This window comes from Bos indicus, chromosome 5, assembly GCF_029378745.1.
Source record: "Bos indicus isolate NIAB-ARS_2022 breed Sahiwal x Tharparkar chromosome 5, NIAB-ARS_B.indTharparkar_mat_pri_1.0, whole genome shotgun sequence".
In the NCBI taxonomy this organism is placed as follows: Eukaryota; Metazoa; Chordata; class Mammalia; order Artiodactyla; family Bovidae; genus Bos; species Bos indicus.
This window is the reverse complement of record NC_091764.1, coordinates 19,377,044-19,382,532: the sequence shown is the minus strand read 5'-3', so window position 1 is coordinate 19,382,532 and position 5,489 is coordinate 19,377,044. Positions and strand designations below refer to the sequence as shown.

The window sequence follows — 5,489 nt, the reverse complement described above, 5'->3', positions numbered from 1 at the left end:
CCCTGGTGGTCCAGTGGTTGAGAATCTGCCTGCCAATGCAGGGGACATGGGTTTGATCCCTGATCCGAAAAGATCCACATGCCTCAGAGCAATGAAGCCACAACCACTGAGCCTGAGCTCTAGTGCCCATGCTCTGCAACAAGAGAAGCCACCACACGGAGAAGCCCACGCACTGCGACTGGGGAGCAGCCCCTGCTCGCTGCAACTAGAGGAAGACCGCGCGGCAAAAAAGACCCAGTGAAACAAAAAATAAGCAAATAAACCAATTGAAAACACCAAAGGTAAATTCAGGCTCAATAAGCACATAACAGGATCTTCAACATCATAGGTCACTAGAAAATTGCAAATTAAAACAAGGAAAGATGACTTTACATCTATTAAAATGACTAAAATGCAAACCCTGAGAAAACCAAAGCTGGTAACCATGTGAAGCAACAGGAGCTCCATGATAAGCATACAGAATGGGGCAGCCACTTTGCAAGACAGTTTGACAGTTTCTTACAAAAATAAACATACCAATTACCGTGCAGTCCGACAATCAATTATCTTTGGTTGTTTAACTAAATAGATTGAAAATGTGCTCACGCAATAACCTGCACATGAATGATTACAGCATCTTTATTCATAATTGCCAAAACTTGGAAACCAACAAGATCTCTTTCAGGGATGATTTGTTTAATAAAACTGTGATCCATCCAGACAATGGAATATTATTCACTGTTAAAAAGAAATGAGCTATCCAGTCATAAAAAGATATGGAGGAATCTTAAATGTATATCACTAAGTGAAAGATGACCATCTAAAAAGGCCCCTAAGTTGTTTGCAATTCTGGTATTAATTTTTTAAGTGCAAGAAATATTGAAAATACCATCATATACTATAATGGAAACATATAAACATAAGGTTCTAGACACGTAAGCACCTGAACAGAAACCATCTCTACCATGTAGCTTTCATAACTGATTCAAAAGACTTCTGGGAGATGAGGAGGGAGGAAAAAAGGGGAGAGAAGATGAGACAGAAACGCACAGATGCTAACAGCATGTTAAACATGGGAAAGCCAAAGTGGAGTAAGCCCACTCAAGTGATACATGTTCTTCTTACTCTCACAGAGGCAGGCAAACTTGATATCATTATTCACTCAACACTTGATTTCCTGGTAAAATACACAGTCAGCAAGAATGCTAAAGGCAGGACCACCCATGTGCTGGATGCCTTTTGGTACCTTTACTAGACCAAACCCTGCAGAGTAAAGGGCTGTGGTGTCAGGGACGCCAAGACAAAATGAATATGCATGTTCATGGTTTGCAGTGAAGGGAACACACAGGGGGACCCACCTTTCTCATTCTGGGTCAGGACCCTAGAAGGGGAGCTATAGGGAAAGGCAGTCATGATTGAAGAGAAGACATCTTAGAAATGATGTGTTTTTTTTGCTCCACACATGCCTATAAAAATCCAGTATGGTCTTTTTCATGGTGCCTCGGAGGCTGTTGGCCGCTTCAGAATGAAGCTGAACATCTCTTTCCTGGCCACTGGCTGCCAGAAGCTCATTGAAGTGGACGATGAATGAAAACTTCGTACCTTCTTCGAGAAGCGTATGGCCACAGAAGTTGCTGCTGACGCTCTAGGTGGAGAATGGAAGGGTCATGTGGTCCGAATCAGTGGCGGGAACAATAAGCAGGGTTTCCCCATGAAGCAGGGTGTCTTGACCCATGGCCAAGTTTGCCTGCTACTGAGTAAGGGGCGTTCCTGTTACAGACCAAGGAGGACTGGAGAGAGAAAGCGTAAAAATCTGTATGGGGTTGCATTGTGGATACCAATCTGAGTGTTCTCAATTTGGTCATCGTGAAAAAAGGGGAGAAGGATATTCCTGGACTCACTGATACTACAGTGCCTCATCGCCTGGGTCCCAAAAGAGCTAGCAGAATCCGCAAACTTTTCAATTTCTCTAAAGATGATGTCCGCCAATATGTTGTGTGAAAGCCCCTAAACAAAGACTAGGTGAGAAACCTAGGACTAAAGCACCCAAGATTCAGCGTCTCCTGACTCCACGAGTTCTGCGGCACAAACGCCGGCGTATTGCTCTGAAGAAACAGCGTACTAAGAAAAAGAAGAGGCTGCAGAATATGCTAAACTTTTGGCCAAGAGAATGAAGGAGGCCAAAGAAAAACGGCAGGAACAGATTGCCAAGAGACGGAGGCTGTCCTCTCTTGTAGAAGAGAGCTTCTACTTCTGAGTGCAGTCAAAACTGAGATGTTCTAAGAGTAACAAATAAATAAGATCAGACATCCAAAAAAAAAAAAGAATCCAGTATGTCTCCATCTCATACTCAAATGAATTACTCTTCCAAGGCATGCTTCTCTTTGATACACATGGGTGGTGTCACCCAACTGAACTCTGAAGTGGGAAATTTGAACCCAAAAGCACAATTTATCATTTATGAACACATCGATCCCATTCTAAAACCTGTCATTTTACAGCAAGAATTAAAACAGTATCTCCAACGTGGATTCATAACTCAGTTCAGTTCAGTTGCTCAGTCATATTCAACTCTTTGCGACCCCACGGACTGCAGCATGCCAGGCTTCCCTGTCCATCACCATCTCCCAGAGTTTGCTCAAACTCATGTTCATAGACTCAGTGATGCCATCCAACCACCTCATACTCTGTCGTTCCCTTCTCCTCCTGCCTTCAATGTTTCCCAGCATCAGGGTCTTTTCAAATGAGTCAGTTCTTCGCATCAGGTGGCCAAATTATTAAGAGCTTCAGCTTCAGTATCAGTCCTTCCAATGAATATTCAGGACTGATTTCCTTTAGGATTGACTGGTTGGATCTCCTTGCAGTCCAAGGGGCTCTCAAGAGTCTTCTGCAATACCACAGTTCAAGAGCATTAATTCTTCGGTGCTCAGCTTTCTTTATAGTCCAACTCTCACATCCATACATGACTACTGGAAAAACCATAGCTTTGACTAGACAGATCTTTGTCGGCAAAGTAATGTATCTGCTCTTTAATAAACTGTCTAGGTTGGTCATAGCTTTCCTTCCAACGAGCAAGAGTCTTTTAATTTCATGGCTGCAGTCACCATCTGCAGTGATTTTGGAGCCCCCCCAAAATAAAGTTTGTCACTATTTCCATTGTTTCCCCATCTATTTGCCATGAAGTGATGGGCAGATGGCAATTGCAGACATGAAATTAAAAGATGCTTACTCCTTGAAAGGAAAGTTATGACCAACCTAGACAGCGTATTAAAAAGCAGAGATATTACTTTGCCAACAAAGGTCTGTCTAGTCAAGGCTATGGTTTTTCCAGTGGTCATGTATGGATGTGAGAGTTGGACTGTGAAGAAAGCTGAGCGCCAAAGAATTGATGCTTTTGAACTGTGGTGTTAGAGAAGACTCTTGAGAGTCCCTTGAACTGCAAGGAGATCCAACCAGTTCATTCTAAAGGAGATCAGCCCGGGGTGTTCTTTAGAAGGAATGATGCTAAAGCTGAAACTCCAGTACTTTGGCCACCTCATGCGAAGAGTTGACTCATTGGAAAAGACTCTGATGCTGGGAGGGATTGGGGGCAGGAGGAGAAGGGGACGACAGAGGATGAGATGGCTGGATGGCATCACTGACTTGATGGACATGAGTTTGGGTGAACTCTGGGAGTTGGTGATGGACAGGGAGGCCTGGTGTACTGCAATTCATGGGGTTGCAAAGAGTCGGACATGACTGAGCGACTGAACTGAACTGAACTGAACTGATGGGACTGGATGCCATTATCTTTGTTTTTTGAATGTTGAGTTTTAAGTCAGCTTTTTCACTGTCCTTTTTCACCTTCATCAAGAGGCTCTTTGGTTCCTCTTTGACTTTCTGCCATAAGGGTGGTGTTTTCTGCATATCTGAAGTTATTGATATTTCTCCTGGCAATCTTGATTCCAGTTTGTGCTTCATCCAGCCCAGCATTTCGCATGATGTACTCTAAATAGAAGTTATATAAGCAGGGTGACAACATACAGTCTTGACCTACTCCTTTCCCAATTTGGAACCTATCGATTGTTCCATGTCTGGTTCTAACTGTTGCTTTTTGACCTGCATACAGATTTCTCAGGAGGCAGGTAAGGTGGTCTGGTATTCCCATCTCTTTAAGGATTTTCCACAGTTTTTTTGTCATCCACACAGTCACAAAGGCTTTGGCATAGTCAGTAAAGCAGAAGTAGATGTTTTTCTGGAACTCTCTTGCTTTTTCAATGATCTGTATCCAAATCCAGCTTGAACATCTGGAATTTCATGGTTCAGGTACTGTTGAAGCCTGGCTTGGAGAATTTTGGGCATTACTTTGCTAACGTGTGAGATGAGTGCAATTGTGCAGGAGTTTGAACATTCTTTGGCATTGCTCTTCTTTGGAATTGGACTGAAAACTGACCTTTTCCAATCCCGTAGCCACCGCTGAGTTTTCCAAATTTGCTGGCATATTGAGTGCAGCACTTTTACAGCATCATCTTGTAGGACTTGAAATAGCTCAGCTGGAATTCCATCACCTCCATTAGCTCTGTTCATAGTGATGCTTCCTAAGGCCCACTTGACTTCACATTCCAGGATGTCTGGCTCTAGGTGAGTGATCACACCATCATGGTCATTTAAGTTGTTAAGATCTTTTTTGTCTACTTCTTCTGTGTATTATTGCCACTTTTTCTTAATATTTTCTGCTTCTGTTAGATATATACCGTTTCTGTTCTTACTCAAAGTCACCCAATTTTGGAGAATGCAAGTTAGAGGAAATGGCAAGTTGTTGAATTAACATCATCCATTCTGAGGGGAATCCCCACTGGCTCAGTAGTAAATAATCCTCCTGCAATGCAGGAGATGCAGGTTTGATTCCTAGGCGAAGACCCTCTGGAGAAGGAAACGGTAACCCATTCTAGTACTCTTGCCTGGGAAATCCCATAGACAGAGGAGCCTGGTGGGCTACAATCCATGGAGTCCTGAGAGTCAGATGTGACTAAACTACCACCACCACCATTCTGAAGGGGCTTGCTTCCAGGTGCTTGCAGTACCAAAATCTCAGGGTCCTGACTGTGCTCAGCAAGAAGCTCAGTCCCCGATATCTAATCCTTAACAAGACAATCAGATGTAGAGGGTCCTGGACACAGAAGACCAGAACAAAAGGACAAATAGCTGAACTGAACCTTTCCCCCAGGCACGGAGAACCTCAGCAGCCAAGATCTTTCCTATTGCCTCCAAAATCCGCCAGTGGGACTTCCAACTACGATCTACTCAGGACTATGGAACAAACCCAGCCAACATGCATGCTAAGCCACTTCAGTCCTGTCGGATCCTTTGCAACCCCATGGAGTGTAGCCTGCCAGGCTCATCTGTCCATGAGAGTCTCCAGGCAAGAATACCAGAGTGGGTTGCCATGCTCTCCTCCAGAGGATCTTCCCAACCCAGGGATCGAACCAGTGTCTCTTCTGTCTCCTGAGTTGCAGGCAGATTCTTTACCA

The 5,489-nt window shown here is 43.9% G+C and overlaps 1 pseudogene; it reads left to right on the top strand.

Annotated features, from left to right (window-relative positions):
• The first annotated feature begins 1,426 nt into the window (after positions 1–1,426).
• LOC109558666 (small ribosomal subunit protein eS6 pseudogene) lies at positions 1,427–2,251 on the top strand (annotated as a pseudogene).
• The last annotated feature ends 3,238 nt before the right edge of the window (positions 2,252–5,489 follow it).